Source organism: Pseudopodoces humilis, chromosome 9 (assembly GCF_049639895.1).
Source record: "Pseudopodoces humilis isolate 2021_Gansu_Grassland_sample_001 chromosome 9, ASM4963989v1, whole genome shotgun sequence".
NCBI classification, from domain to species: Eukaryota; Metazoa; Chordata; class Aves; order Passeriformes; family Paridae; genus Pseudopodoces; species Pseudopodoces humilis.
The window spans coordinates 6,789,230-6,801,270 of NC_142208.1; the positions used below are offsets into that span (position 1 = coordinate 6,789,230).

At 39.8% G+C, this 12,041-nt stretch overlaps 1 protein-coding gene across 2 annotated transcripts in view; it reads right to left on the minus strand.

Annotated features, from left to right (window-relative positions):
- Window positions 1–12,041, minus strand: part of CABCOCO1 (ciliary associated calcium binding coiled-coil 1) — a 152,684-nt gene that overhangs the window by 75,733 nt on the left and 64,910 nt on the right. The window contains exons 1-2 of one of the 2 annotated variants that reach the window (XM_088059819.1): window positions 3,066–3,114; window positions 1,873–2,067 (exon numbers count right to left, since the gene is read on the minus strand). The gene's annotated coding sequence lies outside the window, so the exon portion shown is untranslated. Of the gene's footprint in view, window positions 1–1,872; window positions 2,068–3,065; window positions 3,115–12,041 lie in introns of those variants that run through there. The other variant, XM_088059818.1, reaches the window with a different exon arrangement.

Below are 12,041 nucleotides of genomic sequence, written 5' to 3' on the forward strand. Positions count from 1 at the left end.
GAGCACAGCAGCTGAAGAGGGTGGATTAAATTATTTTGGCCAGATCCTGTTACTATTGTTTTCACTGGCAAAATTCCCACTGACTTAATGGGAACTGGATTAGATCCTGGCTTGAATTAAGTACAAATCTCAGACGCATATATAACATAATCATGATATTCCATGCATACACTCTAGTTTTCATGTCTATTTTCTCTCTGTGAGTTTTACTGATGCTCTGAAAATACCAATCAGATACACTATATACTAGTGATTGAAGGTGTGCAGTCTTGTATTTCCAGATCTGAGAAAATTTGTGGTTTACTCATATTTGAAATTAGAAACCTCATTCTGAATGATATTCAGCCTCTTGAGTACAGGGCTTCAAATCATCGTATGTTTAGTTCCTCTTCTTGCAGGCTTTGCAATACATACTAACAGCATTTATTTAAAAGGCCACAGAATTACAACACATTTGGCAGTCAACAGACGTTGTTGGTATGATATTTTCTCTCTCTCCCATTTCCATAATTTGGGAAAATTCAAGAGAAAAACTAGGAAGCTTTTGGGCTTCATTCCATCTGTTTTAAATGACAATCTCATAAAAAGAGAACAAGCCTCCAGAAATTTTAGGAGGACACATTAATGCACAAGGCACAGGGCTTCATCAAAGGTCTTACAAGAGCCGTAGTAGTTGCATCTCTCTCAGCAGAGTGCTTCAACAACCACATTTCTTGGGGATGGCCCTGCTCAGCTCATTGTCGAATGTGGGACAGACAGCCCCTGGCTGTCAAACTGGCAACTCCACCCCGAGGCACCTTGTCCTGGCACATGCTCCTGGCTTTGCTGTTCTCACCAAGCCTCTTTCCAAGCTTGCTAAGTGTGTGCTAAGGGAGAAGTTTGCATGGAGCAGACAAGGAATCTGATGCCTGACTACCTGACTCCAGGTGTACATAGGGCTCCAAGAAAGGGAAGAACAGCTCTGCAAGGAGGCTCAGTAAGAACACCAAAGTGCAAGGTGCCCTTTAATGTATCTTGTTCAAAAAAAAACTTAGCTGAAGTGGTAATCCTGAAAGGTTCCCAGGATCCCCAAAGCAAATGGGAGTTAGTAACTGCACACTCCATATGCCCTGTGTCAGGCACTGGTTTCACACACTCAACGGAGAGTGGGTTTTCTAAACAAGTGCTCCAAGTCAGTGGAGATTTATCTGTGATTACCATGTCCCATCTTTGCTTCAGCTCCGGAAAGCAATGTTACTTATAAATGACAGGGTAATTTCCTATGCAGAGGCTGTTTCTTTGTATGACTCATGTGTATTGCATTCCTAGAGGTAAGTATGAATCATGGATAACTGATAGAAAAATGCAAATGAATCCATTAAATTTTATTTTTTATTATGCTCTAAACAGAACAACTTTTTAATTTTTCTCCTGACTGTGAAACTTATTGGAAATAAATTGTATCAAATCAAATTGAGAAATATTTTCATTCTCTAAAGTCACAGGTTTTCTTATTGATGTTTCAGTGGGGCTGGGGATGTGGGGGTGGTTGTTGGTGCCGTTGATTTTAATTTCATTTTTTTTACACTAAGTGTACAGCTGGAGCTTTATGGCCAATGTCAGCAGCAGCAATGCAGTTAGCTTTTTGTTTGTTTTAAATATAATAAGGGAGATAGAAAATGAACTGTTGATGTTTATTATTAGGTATCAGAGAAATGGGCTGTAGGTTAGAATCTAATTCCTGTAATTCCAGTGCTAATACCTGACACTTAAAGAATGATTGTGAAGAGTTTGAGAAACTCACTGCAGATCTGCTTTAAAGAAAACAACCTAGCAGCTCATCCCTACAGCATAAGGGAGTAATTTATTTATGAGAGTAGAGAAGTCACCTACCTTGAGTAGAGAAGCCCACCCACCTTGGAGAGGAGCAGATTGTGGGCAGCAGGGAGCCAGTTATCAGGCATTGAGTTCAAGAACCAGCCAGCCAAAACCAGGCATTCTCTGTTTGGAGCCTTGCAGGGAGGGCAGCCAGGGGACACATGACCCTGGGAAAGGGTTTGGGATCATGGCTTCAATCTCCAAGGACACCTGTGCAGAAGAGGATGGTCATAGTTAAAGAAGGACAATCAAGCTAACTCATTAATTTCTTTCCTGGACTGTGCCTTCTCTTACACAGAACAGGGGAGATGTGTAATTTCAAAGACTACATAAATCTATGATTGAAGTGCTTTGGTACCCAAATCCATTTAGTCTCTGCACTGTCATTTGGTCTTAAACTGTGACATTGGCATGAACTATTCAATTAAGACTGATTTGAACTCTAAGGAGTGCAAAACCAAATCCAAGGTGTAATGAAAACTACCAGATTAGCAGTATTAGATACAGAAACAAAGACCACCTAATTTCCAGGGCTGGAATTTTACCATAGTTTTATGTTGTCCTGGAACTTTTGTCCATTACAGACAACCCAAATTAAAGTGCATGGATTTTTTCTATATACTGCAGTCTGCATGATAATACTTTTTTTTATTTGAAGCCCATAACACCAATTCAGAAAACAGACTATTATGCCTGGCATAATGACCAAAACTGAAAAAACCTTTTCCTGGAGTCCCTGGGGCAACAGGACATTTTCCCCTTTGATGAAATTAAACTGACAATGTCAGCCTAATATTCTGCCATAAAGAGATTAGGATAGTTTGTATTTAACTGTATTTTGGGATTCAGTACGCATCTACCCATCCAAACCTCTGCTTTCTGGAGGGACTACTGCTAGATCTGATTCCTTACAAATAGAGGAATTTTAAAAAGAAACTACCAAAGTAAGATAATGCAAAACTGAAATGCTGGCTATAACATTTACTTTATGCTTTTTGAGACAATATGTCCTGAAATGAAAAACAAAATGTGAACTTCATAAATCTCAAAATCTAAAATTAAGAACAACACCTAACAATTTTTTTCAGCTGACAAATAAATGTCACTTTTAAAGGAATCTTCCACAGAGTGATAAAAACAAGCAAAGGGGCAAAAATTGTTCTGTCTTCATTGGCAGAAAACATGGAGGGGTTTTGCTAAGTACTTACAATGACTGTAGTGTTGACTTGGCAGCCACATCAAAAGTGTGACAGACTTGATTCATGTTCCCGTGCAGTACAAAAAATGACGCAGGGCTGGATCTGAGTGGCTCTCAGCAAGTAATTGAAGGGAGCACAAACACATTGTAAAGAACCAGCGGTACACAGTTCTGCTGTTAATAAATAGAATAATGAGCTAGACCTTGTTATTCCGTGGTTTCCTCCAGTTATTCATTTAATTTTAAAAAAGCCCTTTTTTCCTTAGGTCAGGGACTTTCCAAGATTAATTGGTCCAGTTACTCTACAGAAAGCACGAATTCCTGTCACTGGTGTGGTATTGGTGACTGAGAGACAGAGACGTCCGTGTTGAGATCAGAAGCCAATTTTAATGAGTATACAAGTAGAGTTGTATGGCACTTATATAGGATTCTATTTTTGGTAACAATCTCCTGTTGGTTATACATTCTTCATGAGAGAAACAATGCTCACTTCTTTAAAATTTCAAAGGTTTATTAGAAATTTTAACAAAATACAACAAAAGACTGCATAAGGAAGAGAAGCAATGCTGAGAGTCTCTGTTACCAGCAGCCACAGGGTCACCCACAAAATGGCTGCTCTGCCTTTTATACCTTTGGTGTTGCATCAGGTAACCCTGGCCCCTCCCAAAGTCTGCCAATCAACTCTTCTTCACCGTCCATTGGTGGAGACTGCTTTCTTGCAACTGGATTGAAGGTCAGGTGTTGTCATGCCGCACCTCCTAGTAACAAACCTTCCCTCTTCCCAAATGCCTCATGCAGGGGGCAAAGGTACATGCCCTCCCTCCACCTGTCCCAACTACCAAGGCCGTCCCCTGGCAGCCATACAGGGGGAAAGGGGACTACGGAGAGAACAGAGGACGTCTAAACAACAAATCACAGTAACATAACTATACCTCAATATAACTTCTCTTAACATATACACATTATTTTCATTCCTTAATTGCAAGAACCAGCCATTGCATTACACATCAACATGTGACATCAGTTACCTGGTAATCATTACAAAGTTTCACAACATATCACTTCTACCCCAGGGAGCAGTGATCTGTGTCTGTCTCTCCCGTGGTTTTTGTTTGATTAGGCCTCAGATACCAGGCTCCTTCATCAGTTCCACTGTGCTGTCTGTTTTATTCTCCATGCTTCTGCCTTCCTGTTCAACCAAAAATAAGTTACTTGTCTGTTAATTTTTGCACACACTGTAAAATACAGGGAATAAGTATAACAATATCTAGTATAATGCCTAATACATGTAAGCTTATTTTAACTAAATTTCTTGTCTCTTTGTTATGTCTCTAATTTCTCATAAGTTGACTTAGTCAAGTCTGTCATTTATTTGCAGTTTGTTTCAGAACTTGATTGCTTGCATGGATTGACTTTGAGTGGTAAAAGAAAATTATTTAATGATAAGCAAAAGGTGTGGTGCCTGGGAGTCCCATTGAGAGAGAACATCCCTCCCTCATAGCACCATTGGCACTGGTAATTCAAATGGTTTGATTGAGGTGAGGTGTCTCTCGGGACCTTTGATCTGTATCAAGTGGTGGCTTTTTCCCCCCAGTGCCTGAAAGCGCCTGGGGCACTTCAGCAAGGGACCACTGTGGGGGCCATTTAGCTTGAGAGGGAAGTGTAACGTCAGCCCCTGTGTCTATGAGACTGACAAGTGTTATCTTTTGTCCTTTTAATGTCAGGGTACATTGGCATGTGGAGCGTTGTTCTAATACAGGTTGTACCCAGCATACTTGGGGTATTCCAGTGGACCCAAATCCCCCCGTTTGGTTATGTCTGTGAAAGGTGTGCTCATGGTTTGGGGAAGTTAAATCACTTGAGCTATTCGAGTTCCCTGGGGCACTGTGTAAAGTTGTCGAGGTGTCCAAGCCATGATCATTATCTCATTGTCAGAGTCTGTAACCCCAGGGAGAACAAACCACCAAACAAGTTCTGTTCATGAAACAAGAACAAATCAACAAACCAAGTCCCAAATCAAAGAAGTGGATGACCAGTCTAAAAGCAATGCATGCATACGCTGCCCTGGTGGTCTGAAAACTCCTCTGGGAAGCAAATGAACAGATGAATTAAGTAACGTTACTGTGATGGAGGTTGTCAGGTCCAGACCGGAACTCCCTGCTGTGGTGGGTTGTAAATCAGCAATGGTCTGGCAAAGGCTGCTTGTGGCAGCTGGGCTGATGCTTGCTGTGGTCTGCTCTGAGGCATTGGCTGGGGCATTTGTCTCTGTGTGTGGTGCCACCCCACGCTTCGGCTTTGGTTTCCCGACATCGGACGCCCCTCAAAATCACACTTGGAAGGACACAGATTAGCATAGTGCCTTGCCTTATGGCACTGAGGGCAAATACCGGGAGCTTTGGATTTGACCTCCCCTTTTCCAAAACAGTCCTTCTTCAAATGCCCAGATTTCCTGCACCCGAAGTACATTCGGGGGTTCCCTGGCATAATCATCATAGCTACAAAGGCATCAGCTATACCAGCCCCCACAGCTTCATAAGTAACTGCTGCGGTATGCTGAAGCGTGCCAAGGTGATTACAAGCCTCAGCCTTTTCCAGCAAAGTGAGTTCCTCCTTAGGCAAGGACTTTAGCAGCTTTTTACAGTCCTCATTAGCATTTTCAACAACTAAGTTTAAAAGCAACACTTCTCTGGCAGTATCATTGTCAATTTGTCTTTCAAGAGCTTGTTTTCAGTGGTCAATAAATTGAATATAAGACTAAGTCTGTTCTTGCTTTATGTTAGTAAATACTTTTTGGGGGATCGCAGCATTGGGAACCTTTAAAAATGTGATATGAGCAGTTTCAGTATTGCCCTCAAGGACCTCTCTAGGAATGCAGGCTTACCCAACAGGGTGTGAGTGTGCCCCTTCTCTGGCTAGGTGGTCCCTTGTGAGGGCTGCAATAATCCGGTTTGCATGCCCTACAAATTTCACCAGCAAAGCTTCTAACCACTGTTTCCACTGAGCATCAAAAATAGCATACTGAGTTGGCATTAATAAGTTCACCAGTCCCTTTGAATCATGAGAGGCCATAAGATAAGTTGACAATGTAGGCCTTAAAAGAATAGCAAAAAAAGGAGACTCCAGCCCATGTTCTGTAGCTGTGTGACATAATTCCTTAATTTCCAGAATTAGCTAGGAGTTCCCACTATGGGTGGTTTTCCCTGCTGACTGAGACTGAGACTGGTCTTGCTTTTTCAATGTCGCAAAAATCACCCTTCAAGATGGGAGCATATGCATTTCCAGCTCATAGTAGCTAAATCATACAGCGTAACCCCCACATCATCGCAAACAGCAGTTGTAAAACTAAAGGAGGCAGTGACGTCACGACGCATAACAGCTTCCCATCTAAGAATAAATTTTAAGTCCAGCTTTGGCAAGGATTTGCCATGTTTTACAAGCAAAGCAAGCATTAGTTCAAAAATGTCTCTCTCTTCTTTAGATATATTTTTTTCCCATGTTCTCCCAGATTCACCTCCTTCTTCGTGGAGAGGTTATTTTGGGCCCACTCCTGGCTCTTGCACCAGCACTTCCAGTTCCAGGAAGCTCACCAATTTCTGGACAGATAGGCCAGTTCTTGCTCCTCATGGGGGGCACCAGTTTTCAGTGATCAAGAGACGGGAACATCTGAGTCAAGATTAGAAGCCAATTTTATTGAGTATACAAGGCATTTGTATAGTTTCACTTGTATGGCACTTATATAGCATTCTGTTTTTGGTAACAATTCCCCATTGGTCACACATTCTTCATAACATCAGTTACCTGGTAATCCTTACAAAGTTTCACAATGTATCTCTTCATTACTGCCCAGGGAGCAGTGATCCGTGTCTGACTCTCCCATGGTTTCTGTTTGATTAGGCCTAAGATATTAGGCTCCTTCATCAGTTCCATTGTGCTGTCTGTTGTATTCCCCATAGTGGGGCAGCTTTGCCTGTATGTGGTTAGACATAGCAGGTGATCTGCCTCCTGCTGCTACAGGAGTGAAGAAGTCTTTGCAAGTGAGCACATGTCGACCCCATGTACTTAAAGGCAGCAGAACTGGAATGAGTCTTGCTTGATTAGGTGTAGTTGCAATGGTTCTTCTCTGGTTTTGGAGTACTGTTCTAAACAGTACAGCATAAGCAGTTCTGCTTTTAAATGCAATGCTCTCTCCCCTGGTACCACGACTAATGAATATGAAATTACCAGCATTCTAGCAAACTACAATAGGTCAATACATAATGCTTTCATTTTCCAGATGTCTGAATCCAAGCCATTTCCTACAAAGATGTTAATATCTACTCCAAATTAATATTTACTCCAGCTTTTTCTTGAGACATCTTATGGAAAACTGTGCTAGTCCATCACTCATACTGAAGTCAGAGGCAACATACACTTAAACACAAGAAACTCAAGAGTACCTGTAGTGAGGAGAAGGAGCTGAATCCAAGGATAAAAACTAACATTTTTTAAAATTCAAAATCCTTAGCTTTGATCTCTAAAGCATGATTATTTTTGTGCTCACCTTCAGCATCTGTGATCATAACTTGTTTAGGTGAACTATTTTCTGTGGATACTTGGGGAAGTAGAGGAAAGAAAGTCTTACTTGAAACAGAATGTATTTGTAAGGTTAGGTGCTCTGAATGCAGCACTGATTAGCAATATAAAATTCTAACTTCCTTGAAGTTCAACATATATTAAAATAGGCATTAAAGTAATTATTAAAGTGAAAGAAGAAATAAATCAAAGCCTTATAAAAACCTTGTGTTTAAACTGTCGTTTCACCATGTAAGTGTGAGTTTTCACTAAATATACTAAGCAGCACAGAAAAGTTTCCCTTGACTAGAAAATATAACCCAGGGCTCCACTTAAATAGATGAGGTTATATTGAATCTCTAATAGCTTACATCATCATTTTAAAGCCAAGACATCTTAGTTTCTCAATTTTTATTGAAATCAAAATTTTGTCCAGGTGTTTTCTGTTCCTTTAGGAATTTTTATGCTCATTTTCACTGAAAATTAGTTCAAGCAAGTCCATGATTTAAAGAGCTTCAACGTTTTAATGTGTGAAGAACTCTTTCAGAGGGCCCATCCAGGAAAGAAAAGCAATAATCACATCTGGAGGCAAATAAAGCATAAATCACCATGCTGGAAACCAGCCAAGACAGTAAGGGACAAGTGCAAAAATGTAACTGAAGTGGCAGCACGCTATTCTAACCACATGCTGTTAACAAGACAAACCAAGGTTGAACATTATATTTCTATTGTCACAGAACATTGCATATGAGAAGGAAAGAAGAGCAGGGATTTGCAAACTAAGGGTCAAATTCCCTTCTGGAATAAAGGGGAGAAAGTCCTTTGAGATAGGAAAATAGCACTTCTTTAGACCACACTTAAAACCCACAGATATTCTAGTTGGGAAGGGCTAAGCATTCAGAAGTTACTATTTCTAGTAAGTGTTTTAATATTATATTATTAATTTAAAATGCAACCACATGGTTCAAAGCAAATCAGGCTGTAATAGTAGAGGGCATTTGGAATGCTATGCACACCAGTAACAGTTTAGCTTGTCATCAAAAAGTAAATATTACTGCATGAGATGAATGCCAAAGCACTTCATTATGTAAAGGTTTACATGATGCATAAAATTATTATCAGCTAATGTTTAAATATGAGCAAGATCCCAGTCCAGCTCAAGGATGCAAATTTTCAGACATTGCTGAGGAATAAAAGGGGTAGGCTCTGCACAAAAAAAAAAAAAAAAAATAGTAGTTAGAACTTTTAAAAAATATTAATTAGATTATCATGTGGGTGAGATCCCCAATGATAACCTTTCAATCTGCAGTATCCAATGCCATCTGACATCGTATCTGTCGCTACCCTCATATAAAATGCTGCAGACTCATATGAATGCAGCAGATAGGACATCTTTGACTTTCTAGAAGGGGTGAGACCTCAAGAATGTGGCACAGAACAGAAGTGATGAGCTATTTCTAAACATTAGGTGAGAATGTATCATAGGTCTGGCAAGATTCATCTCCATATTTTGAGTCTGATGAAAAGAAACTGAATTTTTGCTTAAAACCCATTAACAACATTCTAAAGTACATTAAATGCAAACAATAAACACAGCAAATGGAAATCAGTTATTTGATGAACTTTCCACTTAAGGATGGAAGTCTGAGAGGATTTATGACTGACACCAGCTGTAATAACCTGGAATTTCAACCAAATATTGAAATTTTGCTTCAAGAGCAGACAACCTTTCTTCCTATTCCTATGAAGGTCAAGTGAGCCAAAAATTCAAATTCATTGAAAATGGGTACATTTAATATATATTAAAGAGAAAAGGAGTTTTCTGTAAATGCAAAAAAAAAAAAAATTACTAAATAATGTTCAATGTCAGAAATACAGAGACTTGAAATACCATTGTATGAATAATGTTTGCTATCAAAATGTTTTACTTGCACCATGTAAGGTCATGTAGAGCTAAATCTACAGAAAGAGGCAGTCCTGGTTGTACACAGAATTAGCTGATTGCCAGCCAGCTCCAGCAATCAATCTGGCTTGGTGTCAGGGCCATGGAGAGGAAGGCTGGCTGGGATTTCCAGATTGGCATTTGCCTAAGCATCAGCTTGGGTGGTGGGGAGAGCACACACTGGGCTACCTACACCTGGCTACTTGGATATGTACTGAGATGTGTACCCCATGCTGGAAATAAAACAAATTACAGCATATTTCTGTAAAGGTGATAAGCATTAAACCAAAAATCCCTGAGTTCAGAAAGCAGTCTTAAAAACGAGATTCACTTAATAAATTATAAAAAGAATTTAATATAAATAAAAGACAATTAGGAGACAAAAGAAATAAAGCAAAGGGTTAAAACAGCTGGGTGCCCTGGCGCCTTGCCAGGGACACCCCTGGTAGCTCGGGAACACTCCTTTTATCCCCTCCTACTGTGAGGATTTGATGCATATTCAAACTTTTTCAAGAAGTATTTAACATGTCCCCTCCCTGGTTCCACCTATTTAGAACATTTTTATTTTCTGCTGGTCAGCACTATTTTTGCTGGTCATCATTATTTTTGCTGATGAGCATTATTTTGGAGTTTGGTTTCCTTTCTTTTGCAAATGGTCACTTGCTGATAACCATCCGGGCCCCGTCATCCTTCCCCTGAGGACAGCTGGGTTTCATATCTTCCACTGATAACAGTTTGGCCTCTATTGTTCTCTTGATAACAGCTTGGGCCCCACTGTCCTTGCCCTCTGGGGTTTCCTTGCCTTGTACCTAGGAAATTCTTTTAAACTTAAGACTTGTTAGCAAGAAAAAAAGTACATACATAGCTAAAAAGTATTTAATATATAATATTCATCTGCGAAAGCCAATATCACAATACAAATTTATAACAGCAGGAATGGCAGATTTGCAGACAGAATTAAACAAAAAACTAACCAGGTACCAGGCCTCCTAATACCACAAAACAGATTTAAAATCAATTAGCATAAATAAATCCAAACTGGGAGGACATTAATTTTGTGCTATTGCTTTACCACCTAAAACCTCAGAACTACTTGGAGGGTAATAGTTTCCTGAAAAAGATTCTTTTATTAAGGTTTGGAACACATTTTGCTATTTCTTGCCAGGGTCAGTAGTGTGTTTGGAAACTATTCTGCTGTACAGCAAGAAAGCACTACTATGGGATAGCTTTCAGTTGGGTGACCACCTTGATCTCAATACCAAACTTTGAACAGTAACACAGAATACAAATGTGAATAGATTTTCTTTTTCCTTTGCATCGAAAGCCAAGGGCTAACAGTCACGCAAAGCAGATTCCCCTATGCTGTAAATCACACAAATCTGGTTTCTGTAGAAGAAAACCACTGTACAACATGCTCTTTGGAGGAGATCTGAGAGGAAGAGATAGAAATTTCAGAAACAAATCAGAAAGCCAGGGGAAAGAAAGCTTAAGAATTTTGATGAAACAGGATAAAAGCCCAATTGATAACCCATATTACTCCTATGCCTCTGAGCTAAAAGAAATTTGCTGAAGCACAAAGTACATGTGGTTGGCAAAGAATGTGAGCAGTTAACTGTCTGATGAGAAAGTGTGACAGATTTCATCCTTTCTACTGTTAGCCAGTAGTTAATAGTGGTGAGACTTATTTAATCTTGTGTTTTCTCTGAGAGCAGATACAATGAAATGGAGTTATATTCTGTGCTTCTACACCACACTTATGGGGCAGCAGTAATTGGGAACTGTCACTGCTTTGGGCAGCTGTGTTTCTGTGCTGGTGCAGAGGGGCTGCACTCTCTGGGGTCCTTATTGTTTTCCAGCGTTCAGAAGACAAGACACAGTAAATTGTTCTGAATTGGCACATGTGTGTACATGTCCTGATTTCAGCTTTACAGTGCAAGATTGCTGTGTATAGTAGATCATGCAAATTCTTCTCTAAATATCAACCCTCTTCCAATCATTTCCATCTCTGCTCCCTTTCTCTGAACTGCATTAGGGGCTATGAGCATATTCTTTTTTGTTTCACCCAGAAACAAAGGACTGTGTTAAAACATTGTCATTAACAAGAGCCGTTCAAAAATTATTTCAGAAATCTATTCTGATTTTCCAATATTTTGTTCCTTCCTAATTCTGCTATAACCCCCTTCCCCTACCACAACTCACTTCCAGTTCTCACACTCACTTCCAGTGCTCACACTCACTTCCAGTACTTTGTCTTGCAGCATTTGTCCATGAAGTAGAGGATAAGGGATTTTCACCAGAACATAATAACTTACACCCGGGCTCTTTACAGCAAGTTAAGAAAGGTGTGAAGAAACTGCTTGTCCTTAATGTACAGTCACAGTTTAGAGTGAAAAACAAAATCTCCCTATAAACCAAAATAATTGTTTAAAAAAATATAATAAGCAAGTCTGGCTGGGAAGCACATTTTCTTCCCTGTAGGCTTTATTTACTTCA